This window comes from Rhineura floridana, chromosome 6, assembly GCF_030035675.1.
Source record: "Rhineura floridana isolate rRhiFlo1 chromosome 6, rRhiFlo1.hap2, whole genome shotgun sequence".
In the NCBI taxonomy this organism is placed as follows: domain Eukaryota; kingdom Metazoa; phylum Chordata; class Lepidosauria; order Squamata; family Rhineuridae; genus Rhineura; species Rhineura floridana.
Window position 1 is genome coordinate 118,497,171 of NC_084485.1, and position 24,406 is coordinate 118,521,576.

Genomic DNA, 24,406 nt, shown 5'->3' on the forward strand with positions numbered 1-24,406 from the left:
TAAGGCTCAATGTGAACGATACCGAGCTAGCTGGACCCCTGCTCCGACCAGGTATAATGCAGCTTCCTACCGTCCCAGCAGGACTGCACCACAGCGCTTTTTTTACAGTACTGAGGTAAAGAGACAAATGGTCTGGAGCTCAGTACAAGGCTGCTGCCTACATGAAGAAATCGCGGCCTTACTTCTGCACCCACCTGCCGGGAAATAGGTCTGAACTGGTTAATGGGCTTTCTTCGGAGTAGACAGGTCAGGATCGCACTGTTAGGCGGCAACCCTTCGCACACTTACTCGGGAGTAAGCCCCACTGAAGCCAGCGAGATTTACTTCTGAGGAAGCGTGCCGTGCGCTAAGGAAGTGAGCGCGGATTATAGCGATGCGCCTCCGAAGCTAAGGCTACGAGGTTCCTCATCCGCTACCCTCGACCCGGGCAAAGGGTCGCCACCTCAGCCAGCCCGCCCGCCCGCCTCCCCCCGCGAGCGCCAGCCTCGGGAAGCCACGTGCGCCCCAGCGTCGAAGCGGGGAGTGGCCCGGAGGTGGCAGCCGGCTGCATCAGCGGCGCCGGCAGTGGGAGGAGAGAGGCCGCTGGAAGCGGAGGAGGGACCAGGGGACAGCGGCCCCAGCGCTCTCCGCGCGTATCTTGGCGGGGAGCATCGGCCACAGACGAGCACTGCTATGGAGGAGGACGCCGCCGCCGGCGACAACCTCAGCTTCGCGCCCTGTCGCCGCCGGTGATCGCGCCGCCACACCGTGGGCTCTCTCCTTCCCGTCGAGGTGAGCGCCGATCGGGGCGGATGGTGCAGCGCCCTCGCCTGTGCCGGCCACTTGGCGACCCTTCCGCGCCCAGACTCCCGCCGCAACTCGGTAGCGCCCTTCTTCTCGTTCCTCCTCCTGCAGCCGGAGCTTGAGCCTCTAGAAACGAGGTGGGGAGGAGACCCTCCTCCAAGCGAGGATGGGCAAGCGGGAGCCCGGGGGGGGGATCGGAGTCTAACTACTCGCCTCGAGGAGGATCCGGGGTCTTAACACCCACCTGCTCACCCCGATCGTTCATTTCCTTCGCGTAGGCTGAGAGGTGGGCATCCCTTTCCCCCCTCTTGAGTACATGGGCGAGAGCCGCTGCTTGCCCGTTGCTAAGGAGGAAGGGACTTGGCTCCTTTGAGTGGCTTTTGCCAAAATTGTGCTCGCCCCGTTGAGACGCTCTGGAGGCCGTTGAGCACAGACCAGTTAGCGGGCTTTGGTGTCTTCTCCTAAAACAATGAGCGAGCCGTTAGTTCTCGGCACAATTCCCTTGCCGCGCGTTGTTCCGTCCTCGCTTGCTTCCTGGGAAAGTTTGTGTTTTCGAGCAACAAATCCCCGCGGCTTACTTTAGCTGGACTCCCCCCCCCCTTTGCGGAAGGAGAGCGTGTTGAAAAGTTGCTGCGTGTTAGTGACTGACAGTGTGGACCTCCCTGAATTCCCTAGGCAGGATCTTCAAACAGGACGGTGTCTTCGCTTTTCAGCAGCGTTACCTCTTTTTTTACAGGCAGTCATTGGAGGAGGAAGGCAGAGGCCAAGGAAAACAAGTAGCCAGTTCTACCCGACTAAGGAATTTAGATCGACAGCTTAGAAAGGGATGGTGGAGTGGCCACTGAAATAAAGATACAGCTGTGATGGGATTTCAGTTTTGCATTATTATAAATCGGGGATGAGGAACCTGTGGCCCTCCAAAGATTGTTGGATTTCAGCTCCCATAGCCAGCCCGGACAGTGGTGAGGGATGATGGGAACTGTAGTCCAGCAACCTCTGGAAGGCTACTCTTTGCCTATCCCTGGACTAGAGGCAATTAGAGTAGCTAAGAATTTCTCTCAGGTGACCAAGCAAAAGAGCTTTTTGCAAAAGTGGTGGTTCTCTCTCACCACTCTCTTTTAGGCCATTGATGTGTTACAGCTGACAAAGGTTATATGAGGACAAGAGGGCCTCCAACCCTATTTTTTGTGGGTCAGAAACTGTTGGAGACACATTTGCAAGGTCACACCCAGGAAACTAAATTCCCTGTGGTGGGGCTGGGAGGCTTATTATTTTGTGCTGTGACATGTATGTTGTGGAGTCCTATCTTACCCCCAACTCCCTATCTCCATGCTGCAATCCTGTACTCACTTGCCTCGGAATGAGGCCTGTTGAACTTAATGGATCTTTCTTCTGAGTAGGAATGTATAAGTTTGCCTTTGCAGATTTCATATGCAGTCCTGAAACTCTTGATTTTAGCAGTCTTGATTACATACTACAATATCTGAAAGAGGCCTGCCCTCTCCTTGCGAGAGATTGCTTTGTTTATGTGGTTGCTGAAATTAGTGAGAAGATTCAGCCATAATGAAAAGTGGAACATTGAGCGGATCAAAAGCCTTGAAGCACAAAGCTCTTACTTAAAATTGCTTTCTCAGAAGAAGAAAGAGGATGTTTTATTGTGCTATCTAATGGGTTCTTCCTCCCCCCCCCCCCAATTCTTGGTAATATGAGAAACCTTGGCCTGCCAACTTCTCTTTATCGCATGTAATTCCATTCAAAAGGAAACTAAGGATTTTTTAGAATCTCCCATATAAGTGCTAAAGGTTTGACTTTGTTTGAGATCAAGCTTATTCCATGTAAGAAAAAGCATATGTTTGTTAATGGTACAGATAGAACTGCCCTATCCATTTTTTGAATATATACCTATGGACCTAATTGACTGTTCTCTTTCTCTATAGAACCCATTGCCTAGAGGGTGCTATTGTGCTCGAGTCCTGCTTGTGGGCTTTCCATAGACATCTGATTGGGCACTGTGAGAATAAGATTCTGGGCTTTGGTCTGATGCAGGAGGGCTCTTCTGATGCTAGAGGGTAGTGGAGATCTTCAAGCAGATGTTAGATATCCATCAGTTGCTGATGCTTTTGCTCTGGATTTCCTGCATCAAGCAGGTGGTTGGACCATTGGCAGAACGCAACTCAAGAAAAAGAAGAGAGAAACAAGCAGGTCTTCCAGACTTTCCTAAACACCTGAAGTGGTGGTGGGGGTCTGTCTGAGTGCAGCTCGTAAAGCATTCTAGAAATTCGGCTAGATGGCCTACAAGGCCCTCTCCCAACTCTGTGGTTTCATAATGGGATGATAGCTGGCAGAAAACTTAAGAGGATGGATAGCTAGGGGTAGAGTACCTAGTACAGGGGTGGAGAACCTCCGTTCTGGTGGGTGTGTGGCCCTCCAAGTTTCCTTATCTGGCCCTTGGAACTTGCCTCAGGCCACACCCCTCACTGGCCCTGCTTCGCTCCTGACTGTTTTTAACTGGCTAGAAAGTGTATTTGAACTCTGATGCCTCTTCCTTGTCTGGATGGACGATGGAGAGGGGTGTGCGAGCATGTGTGGAAACCAGCTTACTGTACAAAAGCAAAATTCACATTCTCTGCTCTGCTCACTTTTGCCTCTGGCTCCTTCCACTCCTGGCATGTGGACCCTGGAAAGTTGTCCAGAATTGAAAAAAGCCCTCAGGGTAAAAAAGGTTTCCCTTCCCTAATCCCTGACCTGCCCATTGTGGGTTTCAGTAGTTTCAGGATATGTTTCTTGAGAGTGACATTGACTGTATGTGGCATCTGCGGTTGTTAGCTATGTGCAACTTGCTCCACCCATGCAGCACTGTGATGCCGTTGTGCCATGCCATTTGGGAGGTGCTTCTTGTGAAAAGGGGGTGCTCTTGGTACTTCTATTGCCCTCTGAAGTATGGGAGATGGTGGCCCTGGGCATCCTCTCTTACAGCATCTAAACTGTAGAACTCCCTCCCCAGAGTGGTGCAGCTAGCATCTTCTTTGTATACCGTCCTTTGTGTGCTGAAGATGCAACTCTTTACCCTGGCCTTTGACGGTTAAGATCTTTGTGGGTTTTTTTTATTGGACTTACCTCTGTTGTTTGATGAATATTGTTTCGATTTTGTTTTAATGTTGTAGGATTCCATTGTTGCAACCTGTCCTGGAACCTTATGGTGAAGGGCGGGGAAGACGTTCCATTTCTCTTGACACCTACAAAATGTGATGTGTGAAGATGGTCTGTGTCCTAGAATAGACTGCTCATTCGTGGGTTATATATTATCCGTGTCTTATAGTACACGAAATAATATCCAACATGTCCAATTCTGGAGAGTGATGCTGTGTTTAGTGGTGCCAAGACTAGCTTATATGGAATTGGGGAAAATGACTACAATTTCCCATTGTAGTGAGGCATGAAGACCCTTTGCTAAGCACCTGTGGTTTTTGAGTCATTTCCTCTCTTCTTTTTCCTGTTGTTTTTAAACTGTTGATGCATGCTTCTATTTCTGCATGGTACTTCCTGCATGTCTATCTATTTACAGCCATCTCATAGCTGCCTCTTGGGCAGTTCTAGATTTCACCGTCTTCTTTTGTAATCCAGGTGGTACGCAAAAAGCTGCTTTATACTAAACTGGACCATTGGTCCTAGTCCAGTACTTTCTGTCCTTGGGTTTTTCTGGCAAGGACTACATTCTCGCACAGGTAATGTGTTGGGGGCTATATGCTGGCAGTGAGTGGAGTCTGGGCCCAAAGTGTTCAGGATGAACTAATCTAAAATAAAGACCACCTTGTTTTACTCTCACTCACGCACACAAATGTAGAAGTGATCGCAGAACCTCTTGAGAGAGGCAAGAAAGGAAAAGAAGTACACAGGAAGGGAGGAATTCTGATGGGAGAGAAGAATGGGGCTGTTTCAGGGGGAGATTGGGGGCCATATAAAATGATATTGAGGCCCATATGTAGCCCCCAGGCCAAGAGTTGCCTGTGACTTACACTGAATGGCAATGGCTGTCCACAGTTTCGGATGGGTCTTTTGCAGTCCCACCTAGGATGTCAGAGATTGAACCTGGGTCCTTTTGCATCCAAAGCATGTGTTTTATTACTGAGCTCTGGATCTTCCTGCTGGTGCCTGTTCCACTGGTCTAACATTGTGTATATTTCATGTTTGTACTACCTTCAGTGTCCTCCCACCTGTCAGAAGACAAGAAACACACCTGTTGTGTTCACTCAGGCACACAAAAAGAATAACCTATCAGTTTTTGCAAGGTACTCCTTAGTCAGAAAACTCTGATGCATCAGTCTTACTCAGGTGTAACATCAGGCTTTTACAGGCCTTCTCTGCGTTGGCCATCCCGACTGTGGAATGCCTTCATCCTGGGAGCATGCCTGGTGCTAACACTTTAGGCATGTTGGCACCAGCCAAAGACCTGGCTGTTTACCTGGGCATTTATGGGATGCTGGCCACATCTGCAATTTGATGCCGAAAGAGGCTTTGTAACTGTTTTATGGCACATTTATTTATTTATTTATTTATTGCATTTGTATACTGCCCCATAGCCAAAGCTCTCTGGGCAGTTTACAACAATTAAAAACATTAAAAACAAATATACAAATTTAAAAACACATTTTTAAAAAGCAATTTAAAAACACATGCTATAATGCCTGGGAGAAGAGGAAAGTCTTGACCTGGCACCGAAAAGATAACAGTGTTGGCGCCAGGCGCACCTCATCAGGAAAATCATTCCATAATTTGGGGGCCACCACTGAGAAGGCCCTATCCCTTATTGCCACCCTCCCAGCTGCCCTCCGAGTAGGCACCTGGAGGAGGGCCTTTGATGCTGAGCATAGTGTATGGGTGGGTTCATGTCAGGAGAAGCGTTCCATCAGGTACCGTGGTCCTAAGCCATATAACCCTTTATAGGTTAAAACCAGCACCTTGAATCAAGCTTGGAACCGTACAGGCAGCCAATGCAAGCGGGCCAGAATCGCTTTTATATGTTTGCACCATCTGGTCCCTGTTACCAATCTGGCCGCTGCATTTTGCACAAGCTGCAGTTTCCAAACCATCTTCAAAGGCAGCCCCACATAGAGCGCATTGGAGATTACCAGAGCATGGACAACTGAAGCTAGGTTATCCCTGTCCAGATAGGTGTCAGCTCTTCACTGAGACAGCAGTGTCGGTGGGGGTACAGGCAGGACTGGAGATTCCTTGGTAATTGCCAGGCCGTAAGTCCTCAGCCGGCAGCTTGGCTATAAATCTGCCAGGCTAGCAAGGAGGAAGCAAGATAAGGGCAGAGGCCGTTCAAAGCTTACGTGCCAAGCCAGAAATCCAGAAGAGACATCAGTGAAGGTCCGGGTCTAGTTTGCCGAGAGATCAGTCCAAGTCAAGGTTCAGGGGATAGGAAGACACACAGTGGTCACGCCTGACGTTGTAGTCACCAACAAGCTGAAGCCAAGATTTGACTTTTAAGGAGCAGGTTTGTCAGCAGGTGTGAGCCATCAGCGTTTTGGCCTTAAGTGGACAGGCCTGCCCCTCTTCTGCCTGACCTTCTGTTGTCTACGTTCTGCAGGTGAGGGGGAAGTATCCTGTTCACTGGCTGCGTCTGGCTGAAGGGCTTCAGCTGTGTCTGTGGTGCTCTGCAGCTGAAGGGGAGAAGGAGCTGGGTTCTCAGGAGTTTCCTCCGTTTCTCCTTCTGGGTCTGCTGCTTCTGGGCCTGCTGCTGTTACTCCCGAGTCATCCTTGTCTGATGAGTCCTCTGACGGGGCCATGACACTAGGGGCATAGCTGGGCCACCAACTGAAGTTGGTAAAAGGCACTACCTGAGCCTCAAGTGACAGAGATGGTTCTAAGAGAACCCCCGAGCTACGAACCTGCTCCTTCAGGGGGAGTGCAACCCCATCCAGGACAGGTTGGACATCCACCATCCGGTCAGAACCACCCACTAGCAGCATCTCAGTCTTGTCTGGATTGAGCCTCAGTTTATTAGCCCTCATCCAGTCCATTGTCATAGCCAGGCACTGGTTCAGCACATTGACAGCCTCACCTGAAGAAGATGAAAAGGAGAAATAGAGCTGCATGTCATCAGCATACTGATGGCAACACACTCCAAAGCTCTGGATGACCAAACCCAATGGTTTCATGTAGATGTTGAACAGCATGGGGGACAGAGCTGACCCCTACAGAACCCCATACTGGCAAGTCCAGGGTGCCGAGCAATATTCCCCAAGCACCACCTTCTGAAGCCGACCCACCAAGTAGGGGCAGAACCACTGCTATGTAGTCCCTCCCACTCCCAACTAAGCCAGTCTTCCCAGAAGGATACCATGGTCGATGGTATCGAAAGCCGCTGAGAGATCAAGGAGAATCAACAGAGTCACACTCCCCCTGTCTCTCTCCCGACAGAGGTCATCACACAGGGTGACCAAGGCTGTTTCCGTGCCAAAACCAGGCCTGAAACCTGACTGAAATGGGTCCAGATAATTGGTTTCATCCAAGAGGGTCTGGAGCTGGTCTGCCACCACTCATTCAAGGACCTTGCCCAGGAATGGAACATTTGCTACCGGCTTATAGTTATTAAGATTTTCTGGGTCCAGGGAGGGTCTTTTCAGGAACGGTCTCACTACCACCTCTTTCAGGCAGCCAGGGACAACCCCTCTCACAGAGAGGCATTAATCACTTCCCTGGCCCAGCTGGCTGTTTCATCCCTGCTAGCTTTTATTAGCCAAGAAGGGCAAAGATCCAGCACAGAAGTGGTTGCACAAACCTGTCCAAGCACCTTGTCAACGTCCTCAAGCTGTACCAACTGAAACTCATCCAAGAAATCAGGACAAGGCTGTGCTCTGGATACCTCACTTGATTCACCTGCTATAACACTGGAGTCTAAGTTTACATTGTTTTATCTGCTGTTATTGGTATGAATTGTTGTTCTTATAATTCATGTGGGATCAGCTGAAGAAGGGCGGGCTAAAAATAAAACAAACATGCCCATTTTAAGTTGCCTCATGCATGCAAATTTGCTGGATTTGGTCAGCTCTGGAGACTGTCATATGAGTAGAAGCTTAGATAGCATTACATCCCAGAAGAAAAAGGAATTGTAAGCAGAATCTAGTGCAAATTTTCTCAGTTTGTTCATTCACAGATTTACATTTTATAGAGGGTCATTGTATGAGTCTGTGACATATTATAGTCCCTCATATTGATTGCCATTTTTCTGCAGGTGGTAAATCCTTAATTAAAAGATCTCTTTCCTGGAGTAGTACTTAGCATTTGCGTAGCACTTGCAAGTGTTCATTGTACTTCACATGCATTATCTAGTGGTGGCCCCCAAATTATGGAATGATGTTCCTGACGAGGTGTGCCTGGCACCATCACTGTTATCTTTTCGGCGCCAGGTCAAGACTTTCCTCTTCTCCCAGGCATTTTAGCATGTGTTTTTAAAAATTGTTTTAAATTTTTTAAAGTGTGTTTTAAATTGTTTTTAAAAGATGTGTTTTAAACTTGTATATTTGTTTTTAATGTTTTTAGTTACTGTAAACCGCCCAGAGAGCTTTGGCTATGGGGCGGTATACAAATACAATAAATAAATAAATAAGTAAAAATAATACTTATAACAACCCTTTAAGATAAGCCAAATACACACCAAAGTTGCTTCACTGGTCACTGTGTACAAAATCATTTCTGCTGGTTCTCATGGGAGACTTTGGTTCTCTGTTAAATGATGAAATACGAAGTGGGCAGACATCTTTTCCATTCAGCACATCTGGGCTCTGTGACACTTCCTGGTTCACCAACTTTAAAAGACCTTCATTGGCTGCCTGTTCATTTCTGGGCCCAATTCATAGTGCTGGTTCTTATCTTTAAAGCCCCAAATGGTTTGGGAAGCAAATAACTGAAGGTGGCATATCCACCTGCCTGTAGAAGGCAGGCACCTTCTACACCTTCCTCTGAAGAAGCCCCTTTTCCATTTCCCTTTTCCATCAGAAGTACAGAGATAATCAAAAAGGGAGAGGGCTTTCTTGGCAGTAGCACTCTGGTTATGGAATGCCCTTCCCAAAAAGGTTTGCTTGATGCCAACACTGCTATTATTTAGGTGCCAGGCCTCCTCCTCCTTGTTGTTGTTGTTGTTATTTACCCAGGCATTTTTTACAGATTTTGACTGATTTAATTGAACAAGTTTTTGTCTGTTTTTATCTGCTGTTTCCCTGTTTCAGGGTTTTGTTTGGGTTTTTTGCATTTGTTTTATGCTATTCAGCACGCTGAAATCTGATTTGGTGAACAGTAGTATAAAATGTTTTAAATAAAAAATATGTTTGAATTGTGCAAAATGTGATTTGTACAGGCTCCGATTTGTCTCCAAACTGGAGACTGAGACCCACTCCAAATCCTTTCTTTGGAAGGAAACCATAGTCTCGTAGGCAAACCTGGTTCAGATGTAATGGTAAGGTATGGTTTGCTCAAACAGAATGGATTGAAGTTACTGAACTGCAAGAGCCTTTGGTATGTTCCCAACCTTCCACTCCATTGTTTGGGGAATCAAGAATGTTACATCTGAACCAATGCATTTCACCTGCTTGGAGTGACACATGCAGCTCTGAAGCTAGCCCAGTTGGTCAGTCTGCATAGGGGTGCTTTGGACCATCTGAATTATCCCTAAGTAGTTCTATAGTAGTTCAAAGTATCCCACTTGCAGTTCAAAGTATACCATTGTGGGTATTTTGTTGAACGGACAGCAAATCAAATTTGCTCTCAATGGATAGGTATAAACTATCTACTTCCATGCAAAGTGATATACCAATAGGCTTACTTCTACAGCTGATCTTTAGCTTTTGTGTTACGGTTCCTTGTAATGTATTATTATGGAAGGGCATTTTGTCACTGTTTTTGTGAGTTTAGTGGAGCTGCTGCAGTCCTGCACATAGTTAGGCAGCTTAAATCTCTTTGAGCTTTTTTATTTTATTTTTATTTTTTTTAATTTCTCTTTTTAAATCTCACTGAACTTATGCTTAGCTACATGGCAGTTTTACTGCCGAAATCTCTGGTGGGGATAACAGAAGGCAAGAACATTGTTCCACCACAAGAGTACATTAATTCTAAGATGGGAAAACAGGGACCAGTCTCTCCTCACTTTCCTGGGAATAATCCGTACATTCTTCCAGGTTTACAACCCTGATCCTGAACACATTGCTTGGAAGTCATCTCCATGAGAATGCCAGAGGATTAAGGCTGCAGTCCTATGCACACGTACCTGGGAATAAGCCCCACTGAACACAATGGGATTTACTTATGAGTAAATATTTTATTTATTTAATTAATTAAATGTATACCCCGCCTTATGGCCAAAAGGCCCTCAAGGCGGCTTACAAAAAACACGAATATAGCAATACATCAATAGAACATAATACATCAATACAATAATACAATTCTCAAAATTAAATAACAAATAACATTATTAAAAGAAGAAAAAAAACAGCAATTACAAGCTTCCAATAGTAGGTATCATACTGTAGGAATCATACTGGATCCTTCTGATCTTGTTGGAATTCTGGCTTGAGTTGTTACGGCTTTGTCTCCTGCGTGGTTTATATCCAGCTCTTCCAGCTGTATTTCTGTGGCCCTCGATGGAGATGACATGCTTGCGAATCCGGCTCTGGAGCGTGAGATCGTTGACGCGCTCAATAAGGTCGTAGATGGCATAGATGTTGCGGTGTAGATGTTAGGGTGCACCGACTCGAAGTGCCCAATCTCGACGCAGGTAGCCGCCGAGTCAGAGAAGCCGAACTGCGGCTGTGATGTGCCGCCCGGCAACTGGCCCAACGGGCCCTCCTGTTGCTGCTGCCTGGCACCTCGCACGGGTCCGCCTGGAAGTTCATGGCCGGCCAGCCTGCGAAGCAGAGCTGGGACCAGGACCAGGATCAGGAGGCGGCAGTGGTGGCAAAGAAATATTGTACGGCCTGGATGGTATCGCTAAGGTCGTGGCTAGCAGCGCTGCACAGATTGTGCTGTCAGCTGCAGTCCTGAGTACACCTGGAGTAAACCTTATCGAACATGACATGCGTTGGCTTGCACAGCTCCTAAGATTATTTAACTTAAGGTAACCCTAACTGAAATCAATGGGATATGCTTCTGAGTAAACAGACTTTTGACTGGAGCAAAGAAATCAGGATTTCTGTACTACAGTCTTCCATAAATTGGACCCACATTGAGATACTGTATTATATTAATTTCTCAACAGTCATTTCAAGTACTTGTTGCACAGTCAAGGCATTTCAATCAGCATAGAGAATAAATCTTAAAACTGTCTTGTTGGAGAAACAGATCAGTTTAATTAAATTGGTTTTCTGGTAATGTTTTCATCCTCCTTCTGGTAGAAACAATCTTGATTGCCTGCCTGATTTTTATTTTTATTTTTGTTTGAATTAGAGCCAAAGAGATGCCTGGAATGAATCCATGCTTGAGTTGACAAGAGAGGTCACAAAAGGCATTTAGACTAACCAAAGGCACTCTGCACAGAAGGGATTCAGTTTTTCAGGGTGAGAAGGATGTAAACGTCAGTTGCCTAAGTGGCGTTTTAAGGAAGTTCTCCTGGGTTTGCTGAATTAACTAAATCAGATATTTCATGCTGCTTTAAATAGTATGCTAAACATCAGTCTCCATCATTTTCTATTTCTTTCTTCTAAAACAAAACTTCTTTTTCCATCTCTCTTTCAGTTCCCACCACTTCCTCCTTTCTTGTTAATGTTTTAAAACTAAAGAAAAGAGAAAAAACTAAAACCATCATAAACAGTAAAACAAACCATGGTGGCTATTTTGGAATGCATCCACTATGCTTCAGTAAACTTTACAAGATAGCATGCACTGGATTTTATAGTAAGAAAAATGTTTCAAGCTGGAACAGATTGAGAGTTTTCTAGTGCCACGTTCTAAACACTGGGGTGTTGGTGTATCTACCTGCTGTGCATTTCTATATCATAGGCCACCATTCAGAGAACTGTGTTAGTAGCTCTGTGTATCCATTTAGATTTTGGATCTTGGGTGGTCAAACAGCTCCAACTACTCTGCACAGAAATGTAATGTGGCATAATAGCTTAAGTGGGCTAGATGAACTTGTGGCCTGATTCAACAATGCAGTGTAGAAGTGAAAGGAAGGCAGGAAAAGGAAGGATATTTGGGGTAGGGAACCTGTGGCCCTTTGGATATTGTTGGACTCCAACTCCCATCAACCGCAGCCAATGTGGTTAGTGGTCAGGGATAATGAGAGTTGTAGTCTAGCCACATCTTGGAGGGCTTACAGGTTCCTTGTTCCTGCATTAGAAAGTGGAGCACTGCAGAGTGACATCCAGGAAACCTTATGTGATTATCGGTAAAGGATTCCATGAAAAACTGAAACTGGATGGCTCCTTAGCAGAGCTGAATGAGATAAGTGATGTTTTTCTATACACAGTAGATTTGTTTTGCCATCTGTCTAATAAGCTCTGAACTCTGTCTGGGATTCATTTGGGGCCAAAAGTATTGCTCTGCTTATCCAGATGTGCTGAGGCTGCTGTTTGCTAAGAAATGCTGCAAGTTGTTAAAAGCCCCCTTGTTTGACATTCAAAAGTAAGGTAGAATAAATCCTTTATATAAAGAAGCCACAAATCATGAAAACAGCCACTCCTCTGACTTTCTTTGGCTCCACCATGGTGTGATCTTAAATGAACATTTCTGATGAATCTCAGAATGAACCCTTTTATAGATATGTTACTTTATATATTTGCCCAAAACGTAGAGCTACATCAGTACTTAGTAATGCCTGTATGAAGCAGTCGCATGTGCAGTTTGCTTGATTAGAGAAAGTCAGCAATTATATTACACTAAGCTGTCAGTTAATGTGAACTAGCGCGATGCAGTGGTTAGACTGCTGGATATAGACTGGGGAAATCTGGGCACAAATTCTTCGTCAGCCATTCAGTGGCCTTGAACCATTCACTGGCTGTTGGTCTAATCTACCTCACAGGATTGTTGTGAGCATAAATGGGGTGGGAGCCTATGTATGCCACCCTGAGTTTCTTGTAGGAGAAAGGGTGGGGTAGAAATTAGATAATTTTTAAAACCTATTCCTTGAATTTTTATTTTTTTTTTGCAAAACATATCTAATACACTTTTAAAAAATGCGGGTGTTTTGTTTTGTTTTGCAGAACTTGACCTTACAAAGTATTCAGAGCTTGGAAAAGTTACTTTTTTGAACTACAACTCCCATAAGCCCCAGCCAGCATGGCCACTGGATTGGGCTGATGGGAGTTGTAGTTCAAAAAAGTAAATTTTCCAAGCTCTGAAAGTATTGTATTATGAGTGGAAAATGTGGTTGACGGGGTTGAGGGAAATGGGATCCCTCTCATCCCGGAGAGTGATATAATAGGGGGAGGCACTTTTACCTCTCTTACTAGTGAGAGTGGCTCCAGGCATTACACCACTGCGCTCTGCAGGTGAGGGCCTCCTGCAGATACCATCTTATCAGGAGGTCCGTTCTGCACAACATAGGAAATGGACCTTTAGTGTGGCAGCACCGACCTACCCTGTGGAATTCCCTTCCCTTAAATATTAGGCAGGCGCCATCTCTGTTATCTTTTCGGTGCCTATTGAAGACTTTCCTCTTTCAACAAGCCTTTTAAGTTCAGACCTATCCCAGTCTGAGTCTGTGTTGGAATTGCTTTTTAATATGTTTGTTTTAAAACCTAAACAATATTTTTAACCCTTTTTATTTAAGATGTTTTTTAAGCTTTTAAAAAAATGTTTTTAAAGTTGTTTTGTTTTAATGTATTTTAAGGTCTGTTTTTTATGATGTTTTAAAGTGGTTTTAGTGCTTTTGTTTGCCGCCTTGGCCTCCTGCTGGGAGGAAGGGCGGGATGGAAATCAAATAATAAATAAATAAATAATACACCACCTGCAGATCCCCTAATGTGGTGATTGTACCGCTGCCCTGATGTACCAAACAACATTTGAGCAGCTCTGCATGCACATTCAGTTGCTCATCTGCCCTGGTGCCTGTTTCCATCACGGCAGCGCAGCAGCCGAGTGGGCAAAGCAGCTCACATGTCCAGGAGGTACTGTTGGACAATGTAGTGTCTGAAGCCAGAGTCTCTACTAGGACAAGATGGGAAGTGTTGTTCTGTAGCCTGGCTCTACGCCACTCACTAATATCTGTATGGAGGAACCATATGTGTAGAGGGAAAGAACTATGTGATTTGTTCCCCAGCTGTAGTTTGTCCATACAGCAAGGCATGGAGAAATGTGGGGAAGCCACGCTCAGAATGTATACATTGAGTCTTAGTTTTGACACTAAAATATGAGAGCCAATGCATTTTTATAAACCATTCCTTATGAGTGTATTGCATAGGAGTTTCCATAGCTTCCCCGCCTTCCCTTGGATGCCTCCAGACAGCCCGTTTATTGAGCATTCCAGCCTGATTTGTCGGCAGGAGGGTTAGAAAGTGTCGGCTGTTTTATAGGCATTCATTCTGATTTGTTTGTGGGCAGATCGGATGATGTTGCATTAAAGCAAATGTTATCCCACACTTTCCAGTGCATTTCCCCATCACTTTCCTTATTGCAAAGAAGTGGGGAAGTGGATTTGTTGTAAAGAAGCTCCCAATCACCTAAAATTGTGTAGCCTGAATTTGCTGGTATGTGATTGAGTCCCACTCAAAAATAGTGATTGTCTAGAAAAGTATCCGTTATCTCTTAAGCATCTCCTTTAACTCCTTTTCCTGTGTCTGCTTCTCTTTTAAAAGTTTCCTGATCCATCACAGTTTCTGCACCTTAATCTGGCACTTTTCCTAATCCTTTTCTAAAGCTTGGTTCTCTTCCCTCGCCTTTCTCAGGGCCCCTTAATCTACCCTGGAGACAAATTTATAAATTGTTCTTCAAAGAGTGGGAAGTGTTTTGAAAGAGAGATTGTTGCTCATGGTGTGAGTACTCGTTCCTCTTTTGCCCCCAGCAAAACAGGTTTGGTAGGTTTTTGTATCGTGTCAAAAGCCTTGAACACCTGTTTGACTAGAGATGACAGTGAGATGAAAGAAATAATGTTTGTACACGGTGTGGGAAGTGAAGCCTCTCTCTCAAGTCATGATGTGCTGAAGTTTGCAATTACTATGAATTGGCCACTCTCGTAATTCTTGAGTGCATCATACAACCCAGCATCATTCCTTTAAGTTCTTCTGCAGCTTTCAATTTAAAAACAGGATTCTGCCCGTGCACAAAATGTGCATTTAGTTTGAAAATGATACAGCAGTCTGATAGGGTGCAGCCAATATTATGAGTCAATTCAGTAATAGGCAAAAAAAACCTTGACTATCTGAACTATATCAGTGACTATCTGAACTATATCAACAGTTCTAATATTGTTGCTTCCTCCCTGCTAAAACAAGATAAACACAGCATGTCTTGTTTCTGTTATTTGGGCTACTTACAGGTGTTACCACCACTCACCATATGCTCAGAGGCACATGTTACCAAATTCTTCCAAGCTACACAGGAATTGGATTGAACTGTGAAAGACCAACCCAAATTATGTTTGCATTTTGACACATTTGTAGGGCAGCACAATATCTCAGAGAGGAGGTCAGGTCTCCTGCTCCCCTGGTGCGTTCATTATAGCTACCCAATTTCCCCGCCTTTTAAAGTTTGATAGAAATATCTGTTGGCTATAGGTACATTCTTAAAAAAATAGTTTTTTTGCCTATTAGTGAATTTCCCTGCTTTTTAGTCCAGGAGGTAAGAAATGGGATCCTGTGCAAGTTTGCTGAGAATGGATTGATCATTTGAATGCTTATTGAGTTCAGTAGGATTTACTCCCCTGCGATCATGCTTAGGATAGGTGAAACGGACCACAGAGGATGGGGAGGGGAGCAGGCAGGAGGGGGAGGAGGAGGGTAGGTTTGATCATTTGCATGTTTATTGAGTTCAGTGGGATTTACTACCTTCCAATCATGCTTAGGATAGGTAAAACTGACCATAGGGAGGGAAGCCTGGAGTGGGCGGGGGGGGAAGAGGAGAGGAGCGGAAGAAGGGAGGAGGAAGGGAGAGGAGAGGGGAAGGAGGGGAAAGGCAGGTCTGATCATTTGCATGCTTATTGAGTTCACTGAGATTTACTCTTGTGCAATCATGGCTAGGATAGGCAAAACTGACCATGGGGGAGGACGAGGGGAGAATAGAGGGAAGGAAGGAGAGGAGAGCAGAAGTAGTGGGAGGGGAAGGAGGGGATAGGAAGGGGAGGGGGGAGGAGGGAGGGGTGAAGGAAGGGGAGGGAAGGGGCAAAAGGGAGGTGATGGGAGGGAGGAGGAGGGGAGGGCATGTTTGATCATTTGCATGCTTACTGAGTTCAGTGGGATTTACTCCCGTGCAATCATGCTTAGAATAGGTGAAACTGACCACAGGGAGGGGAAGGGAGGGAGGGGGAGGGGAGGAGATTGGATGGTTGGGCACTGGGCAGAAGGGAAGCCCCTTTCCTTTCTAAAAGGAAAATGTGAACAGTGTCATTATTTTCAGGGTTTCCCCCAACTTTTTATTCTACAGCAGGCAAATGAAGCCTTCCACCGAAATTTAAATCAAAGCTGACCCTGGCCACATCCACACCAGACCTTTATTTCACTTTAGACAGACATGGCTTCTCCCAAAGAATCCTGGGAAGTGTAGTTTGTGAAGGGTGCTGAGAATTATTAGGAGATGCCCTGTTCCCCTCACATAGCTTCAGTCAGAGCAGCTGACTGTTAAACCACTCTGGCCACAGGAACTCTGTCAGGGGAATAGGAGTCTCCCCTCAGCACCCTTCACAAGCTCCACTTCCCAGAATTCTCTGGGGAAAGCCATGTCTGTCTCAAGTGAAATAAAGGTGTGATGTAGGTGTGGCCCCCTGATTAGCCAAGCCCAGCAGCTGTGAGTCTGCCTTTTAGAACACTAACAGTTGGTTCTTACTGAGCATGCCTGGCCTTATTCAGTTCAATGCAAAATTTCTTAAATGAGTTAAAAATCAGCCATGCATTTTTTCAACCTTTGAACTGCAGAAGATGAAGGTCACAGTATGGGGCAAGGTCAGTAACAGGATTACAGGTACTCTGTGAACATAGCTGATTTTTAATGAATTTCAACAGATTATGAGAACTCTGACAGAAAAAAGTCCAAAAGGGGTCTGGTTTTTTTCCCTCTTTTTACACTTTGAACTGTTGTTTCTCTCTGACTGTTTTGTGTATCGCCATGAAAATTTAGAGGGTTGCTAAGCCAGCGTTTCTGAGTTCAGGACAATAAGTTTTGTAAGGTTTTGTTTTGAAATGAGCTTATGGGAAGCAACAGAATGGCATGGGGGATATTTTCAATTTAACATTGTGGAATGCGAAAAATCCATGCTGACTATAGTATACAGCCACTATTGTGGCTGTGTAATTTAGAACTTTCTCAAAAAAGATTGCAATAATGCTTGTGATTACTGACTCAGTTTTGAACTGAGTCAGAAGTAGTTCAAAACTACTCTCAGGCCAGTGTTTCTCTGACTCTCAGTTTAGAAGTTCATCTCTATCGGCTGAGATATTGGCCCAGTTTGCGAAATCGAATCCTAGCTTCGTCAACTAGGCAATGCATGAGCGTCATGTACAGCTAGGTAATCTTAAGGCTCCTCCAGACTGGTGTGTTTTTTATGGGGGCATTCTGCATCATGAACTTACACAATAATCATCCCTTAGATTTGTACTGGCCAATGCTTTCCCGATGTTATTGCGTTATTTTTGTCTGAAGGAGCACTCTTGCACTATAGCACAACAAAAGTGGGACAAAAAGTAAACTGGAACATTTGTGGTAGAAAAAGTTACAGGATTTCAGAAGGAAGTTACAGGACATGCACTGACCTGAAATGGAGCAGTATCCAAAACTTTTGCAGGCACAAATGATATTGAAAATGGGATTGCGTATAACAATCATAATGATTGTGAATTAAGAAAGATGTTTGAAGGGGCCCCTGGACCCTGAACTTAATGGTTTTACAGGGGCCCCCTTTAGATGTCCATGTGTATTATTTCAATTGAGAATCACACAATTAACATTTCTCTCCCTTCCACTGTCATTTCTTGCTTTACAACTGTTTCTGTGTTTCTGATCTGTTAGAGCAAGAAAAAAGCAAAAATGAGTTTGCCAACTCTGATTTTAAAAGAAGTACGCTGAACACATGCGGTTTATCATTATACGTTCACTTAAATCATAATAACTACAGCAGTAAAATTGGGTTTGCTTCTTTTGTCCTGGTGTTAAACACGTTTCCTTGGGAATCAGCACCATTTTCTCCTAGGAAAGAATAGTGTATTTTTTACAAGTAAAAATAACAAAATGAGCATCTGTGTCATTGTCTAATAATAATATTATTAGACTAATAATAGCATCCTTGTTTGTAAAGTAAGAAGAAAGGAAGGATGCTGCTGCCCTATCTGCTCTTCTTTTGGAGGCCCTCAAAGCTGTGTGGCTCTGGCCCTGAGGTCCAGCCCTAGCTATACCACTGGCTTTGTGTATGCAGCCCCTTTTCCCCTTCTTTGTGCCAGCAGGGAAACAAACCAGAAAACCACCATTTCAAACTGACCTCTGAATTATTGCTTGTTTGGAAGCCAATAACTCTAGTTTCCTGGTTCCCACACAAGAAGAAACTATGGTTAATGGTAGGTTTCTAGTTTGTTTCCCTGTTTGTGTGAAGGGGGGAAAGAGGCAGGAGCAAAGGCGCTACATAGGAGCTTGCAAAGCTCATGCATAAGAACATTACAAACTCTGGAAGCTGCCTTATCCCGAGTCACACTATTGGTCCATCTGGCTCATTATTGTCTACACTGACTGGCAGTGGCTCTCCAGGGTCTCAGGCAAGGATCTCTCCCAGCCCTATCTAGAGCCAAGACAATTTCCCAACATTCTGTGATGTCACAAGTGTCCACCAAGAACATGCTGTGATGTCATCACAGCTCAGCCAGTATCTGTGGGGGACCCTGTCTTTGGCTTTCTCTGCACCGTATTCTCTGCACCCGTTCATCCCTTGGTTTGCTTTCCCTGCTTCTAACAGTCATAGGGACATAGGAAGCTCCCTTATACGGAGTCATACTATTGGTCCATCTTGCTTTTGTCTACACTGACCGGCAGCAGCTGTCTAGGGTTTTAGGCAGGGACCATTCCCAGCCTTACCTGGAGATGCTACGGATTGAACCTGGGACGCTCTGCATGCAAACCAGATGCTCTACCACTGAGCCGCAGACCTTTCCCAGTCCTTCTTTCCTAGCTCAAAGCTAGGTACGTATACATATATATATATATATATGTCTTTCTTCAAAGGAGTACAAGGTGGCATTTATGGTTCCTTCCCCCGCTCCATTTTATACTCACAGAACCCTATGAGGTAGGTTAAGGTGAGAGTTAATGACAAGCGCAAGGTCACCCACTGAAGTTTCACGGCCTGAGCGGGGCATTATCTTTGTGCATGTTAAGCCTGGATTTGATTGTGCAAGCCAGGCCAGTGTGCTATAGGATTGTGATGAGATCTCTTAAAATAGCTTGAATATGCTTGTACGCCTTGAGAAAGATGGTACGGTCCCAGCATCCCAGTTAAACCAGGATATGAACGCAGCCCTAGTGCCTTTTTCATGATTTGTCTTAGCACCCTGTTGGCATTTAAAAAAAGAAAAAGAAAACGTTTTTTTAAAACAACAACACACACAATGACGTTCTGAATCTACTTCCCTTCCCGTTACACACAGTCAGATCCCCACTCCCTCCCACCCACACATGCACGCATACATGCATTCCTGGCACTTTCACTCCCTGACAACAGGAAAGGGAGGGGGCCTTGGAGTCTCCAGTCCATGAAGGAGAGCCAATTAGGCATCTTTCCAGGACTCATGAGGGAGACAATTATCTGATTTTCCAGGACATCAGTAATTAGTACTTTTACCCACCATCCTTGGGTGGAGATCGTTTCAGTCACCAGCCAGATTGGGGGGGGGGGCTGTTAACTCCTGACAGACCTTCATGAGAAGGGCTGGGCAATAGGTTTTCCCATTCTGAGGTCCTTGGGCCAGTTCACACACACCCTTCCCTAGACATGGAGAAGTAGAACTAGATCCCTACAAGTTGTGTTTCCCTTCTGCATGAGAGGTGAATCGTAAAATGCAAGAAGAGCCCCGCTGGAACAGGCCAAAGGCCTATCTAGTCCAGTGTCCTGTTCTTACGGTGGCCAACCGGATGCCCATGGTTGGGTCTGAGTGCAACACCACTCTTCCCAGTTGCAATCCCCATCAGCTGATACTCAGAGGCATCCTGCCTCCAACAATGGAGGTAGTGCAGAGCCATCATGGTTAATAGTCATTGATAGCAATATCCTCCATGAATTTGACTAATCCTCTATTAAAGCCATCCAAGTTGATGGCCATCACTACCTCTTGTGGGAGTGAATGTCATCATTTAACGATGTGCTGTGTGAAGATGTTTTTTCTTGAACGTTCAGGTTCATTGGATGGCCCTGGTTTCTAGCATTAGGAAGAGAAACATCTCTCTATCCACTTTCTCCACATCATGTATAATTTATACACCTCTATCATGTCCCCCCTTACTTGCCTTTTTTTTTACACTAAAAAGCTCCTAATGTTGCAACCTTTCTTTAGAGGGGATTTCCTCCCGTAATCATTTTGGTTGCCATTTTCTGAGCCAGCTTTACAATATTCTTTTTGAGGTGCAGTGACCAGAACGGCACATAGTATTCCCAGTATGGTTGCACCATAGATTTGTCTGGTGGCATCATGATACTGACACTTTTCAATCTCTTTCCTAATGATCCTTAACATGGAATTTGCCTTTTTCACAGCTGCTGCACACTAGGGCAACATCATCAAGCTGTCCACTATAACCCCAAGGTCTCTTTCCTGGTAACTCGCTGCCAGTTCAGATTCTGAAGGGTGTCGGCCCTCTTGCCCACAACCGCAAGCCCACAACCATTTGCAGAATAGTTTCATTCCAATTTGTTTAATTTTGGCTCCGTCAGCAGAACTCAAATGTACATACTGAGCATTCCCAAACAGAGTTCTGCTTGATTTCCCTCTAATTAGTTTTCCTCACCAGGAAGCTGAATCTGCATGTGAAATTTAAATCATTTCCTTAAACTGGATAGTGCTTTTAGTATGTAAGTTCTTTGTGAGATTTGTCCATCCAGAACACTCTGTGATGTCATAATAGTTCAGCCAATAGCTGTAGAGAGTCCTGTTTTTTGCTTTCTCAGCACTATATTCTGCCCCCCTTTTTTCCTTCTTAGAGACCTTCATTATTATTATCAATGTTATTAATATTAATATTTTTTATTTATTAGATTTCTTACCCACCCTTCACCATAAAGTCCCAGGATGGGTTACAACCATTTAAAAACACAATATTAAAAAGAGTTCAAACAGATTATCATCCAGAGAGCAGGGTAGGTCCTAAAATATACATCTCAGGTGTCAAAGCCCTGGGTAAAGAGATATGTCTTCAGCATATGACAAAAGCTACATAGTGAAGGTGCCAGAGGCTCCTCTGTGGGGAGGGAATTTCACAGCTTAGGGGCTGCCACAGAGAATGCCATCTCCTAGGCTGCCACACCCAAGTTTCTGAGAGTGGCAGAACTACAAAGAGGGCCCCCTCTGCTGATCTTGATACCCCAGAGGGTATGCAGAGAAGGAGGTGGTCTTTCAGATATTTGTGGCCTAAGTCATTCTGGGCTTTAAATTCTAATGTGAAGCACCTTGAATTGGACCTGTAAACAGCTGTTTTAAAACATGGGCGATGTGAGTTCTAAATGGAACCCCAGCTAGTAATTTGTCCACTGAAACTTGAACCAGTTGGAGTTTCTGAGTTGTCTTCAAGGGTATCCCCATGTAGAGTGTGTTGCAACATCCAACTTGGAGTTACCAGAGCATGGAGTATGGTGACAAGTCATCTGTCTCCAAAAGAGACCATAACTGACACAAATCAGCCATAGCTGGAAAGAGGCACTCTTAGCCACCGAGGTCACCTGTGTCAGTGACAACACTGCATCTAGGAGTACCCCTAAGCTATGGACCTGCTGCTTCCAGGGGAGTGCAACCTTGCCCAGAGTAGGTCCTCTCTTCCATAGCCTCCTCTCTCTATCTTTGTTTATATACCTTTTTTCACAGGGGTACAAGGTGGAAACCAGTTATGATTTGAAATGAATGCTGATAAAAGTTAAAGAGGAAAGCACAAAAGCAGGACTAAAGCTGAACATCAAGAAGACTAAAGAAATGACAACAGAAGATTTATGTAACTTTAAAAGTGACAACGAGGACATTGAACTTGTCAAGGATTATCAGTACCTTGGCACAGACATTAACCAAAATGAAGAATAGTCAAGAAATCAGAAGAAGGCTAGGACTGGGGAGGGCAGCTCTGAGAGAACTAGAAAAGGTCCTGAACTGCAAAGATGTATCAGACTGAACACTAAAGTCAGGATCATTCAGACCATGGTATTCCTGATCTCTATGTATGGATGTGAAAGTCGGACAGTGAAAAAGGCGGATAAGAGAAAAATCAACTCATTTGATATGTGGTGTTGAAGGAGAGCTTTGCGGATACCATGGGCCGCGAAAAAGACAAACAATAGCCTTCTTTTGATTTCTTGACTATTGTCTCCATTTTGGTTAATGACTGTGCCGAGGTATTGATAATTCTTGACAAGTTCAAGGTCAATCAGTGAGCTTCAAACCCTGAGTAAGGATTTGAATGGGATACTAGTCCAACACTCAGATCATTACTCTGGCTCTCTATTGTTTGAAGTGGCCACTGTTTGTAACCACCAGCATCATGCACAAGGACTATAGCAGTGGTCATTCATCTGCTTTGCTTGCAGAAGGTTCCACATTCAGTCCCCAGCACCTCCCAGGCCGGACTGGGAAGGGCATGTGTGAAACTCTGAAGAAACATTGTCAGTCATCGTGGAGAATATTGAGCTGGATGGTTGTGTATGTACTATGATTAAAGCACATGAGTTCCTCCAGAGAATTCTGGAAACTGTAATTGATTAAGGGTGCTGGAAATTGTAGCTCTGTGGGAGATAAACTACAGTTCCCAGGATTACTGGGGGGAAGCCATGTGCTTGAAATGTAGGGTGTATACACAGCCTGACTTAATATAAGGCAGCTTCATATGCAAGTGATCACCCCACATTATAAAGTGAACATTGCCAAATGCTTAACTGTTTTGGGTCTTTTAACTGGATTTCTGTTCATGATTACAATTAATTGTAGGGTATAATTCATTGCATTGTGCATGAAAGAAAAATACTAACGGGCAAATTATAACAATATTGCTATCTGGTTAAAAGAGTACTCAGATAGATAATGTGGAAAGAACATGTGACATCAATGAAACACCCCAGTGCCACCTTCCCCAACCTGGTGGCCTCCAGATCTTGGACTGCAGTTTCCATGAACTAAAGGATGATGGGAGTTGTGGTCCAGCAACATCTAGAGGGCACCAGGTTGGGGAAGGGTGCACTGGGATGCTTTGATGCCACACTGGGTCATTTAAGTAAGATGGTATAGCAAGGCTTTGCAGTATCCCAAAGCTAGAATGGGATTAGCAATGGTGCTTCTTTGGCATTCTACAGAATGAGAATTTTGGCTTTAAATGGATAGTTTGGGATATTAATGAAATGAAAGCGGACTGCCTTCAAGTCAATCCCAACTTATGGCAACCCTATGAATAGGGTTTTTGTAGTAAGCGGTATTCAGAGGGGGTTTACTATTGCCTTCCTCTGAGGCTGAGAGGCAGTGACTGGCCCAAGGTCACCCAGTGAGCTTCATGGCTGTGTGGGGATTCGAATCCTGGTCTCCCAGGTTGTAGTCCAACACTCTAACCACTACACCACACTGGCTCTCTTGCGATATTAAGCTGATCTTTAAACACATTTTTGAAGTTTCCAGTTTCTTCCTGCTAGTTGTATGATTTCAGAGTTTAGATTCCATGTCCTGTAATGTTGATATTTTTAAAACTGTGAAAGTTTTTAGTTATGATCAACAAAACGAAAGGCGACTCACCAAAGATAAGAGACAAGTTGGCAAAAAGTACAAGAGTTTTTAAGAGGCGATACATTAGTCAGCGTTTCCCATCTCACTCTGAACAGAAAGTCCTCACAGAACTTAACAAAGGGTGTTTCATTCTGGCCTGTATCCATCTCTCCCCTCCTCCCCAGGAACATCAAACCTCTCCAATCATATTTGTAGGAGGTTCTATTTGTTACTACTACAGAAGGAACTAGAAATCCCAAAGAGACAAGAAAGAATAACATTTCTGCCAAGTTGAGGAGTTCCAGAAAGCTAAGTGTGGTAGGTCAATAGGCGAAAGAAGATAGAAAGTGCTGTGGGCATGTTTGAACCTGGTGGTACATTAGTTTTAGCTGCCAGTGTAAACCATGCTGCAGCAGCTAAAGCCAAAACCTAGGGCCACAATTCAGATCAGATGCTTTGCATGCAAAAGGTCCCAGGTTCAATCCCTGGCATCTCCAGTTAGGACTGGGAGAAAGGCCCCATTTGAAACTCTGGAGAGCCTCTGCTGCTTGGTGTCC

At 44.8% G+C, this 24,406-nt stretch overlaps 1 protein-coding gene across 2 annotated transcripts in view; it reads left to right on the forward strand.

The window, feature by feature from the left end:
• The first annotated feature begins 535 nt into the window (after positions 1–535).
• Positions 536–24,406, forward strand: part of LRRC8C (leucine rich repeat containing 8 VRAC subunit C) — a 76,864-nt gene continuing 52,993 nt past the window's right edge. Inside the window, exon 1 of one of the 2 annotated variants that reach the window (XM_061633599.1) lies at positions 536–771. The gene's annotated coding sequence lies outside the window, so the exon portion shown is untranslated. Of the gene's footprint in view, positions 772–811; positions 921–24,406 lie in introns of those variants that run through there. The other variant, XM_061633600.1, reaches the window with a different exon arrangement.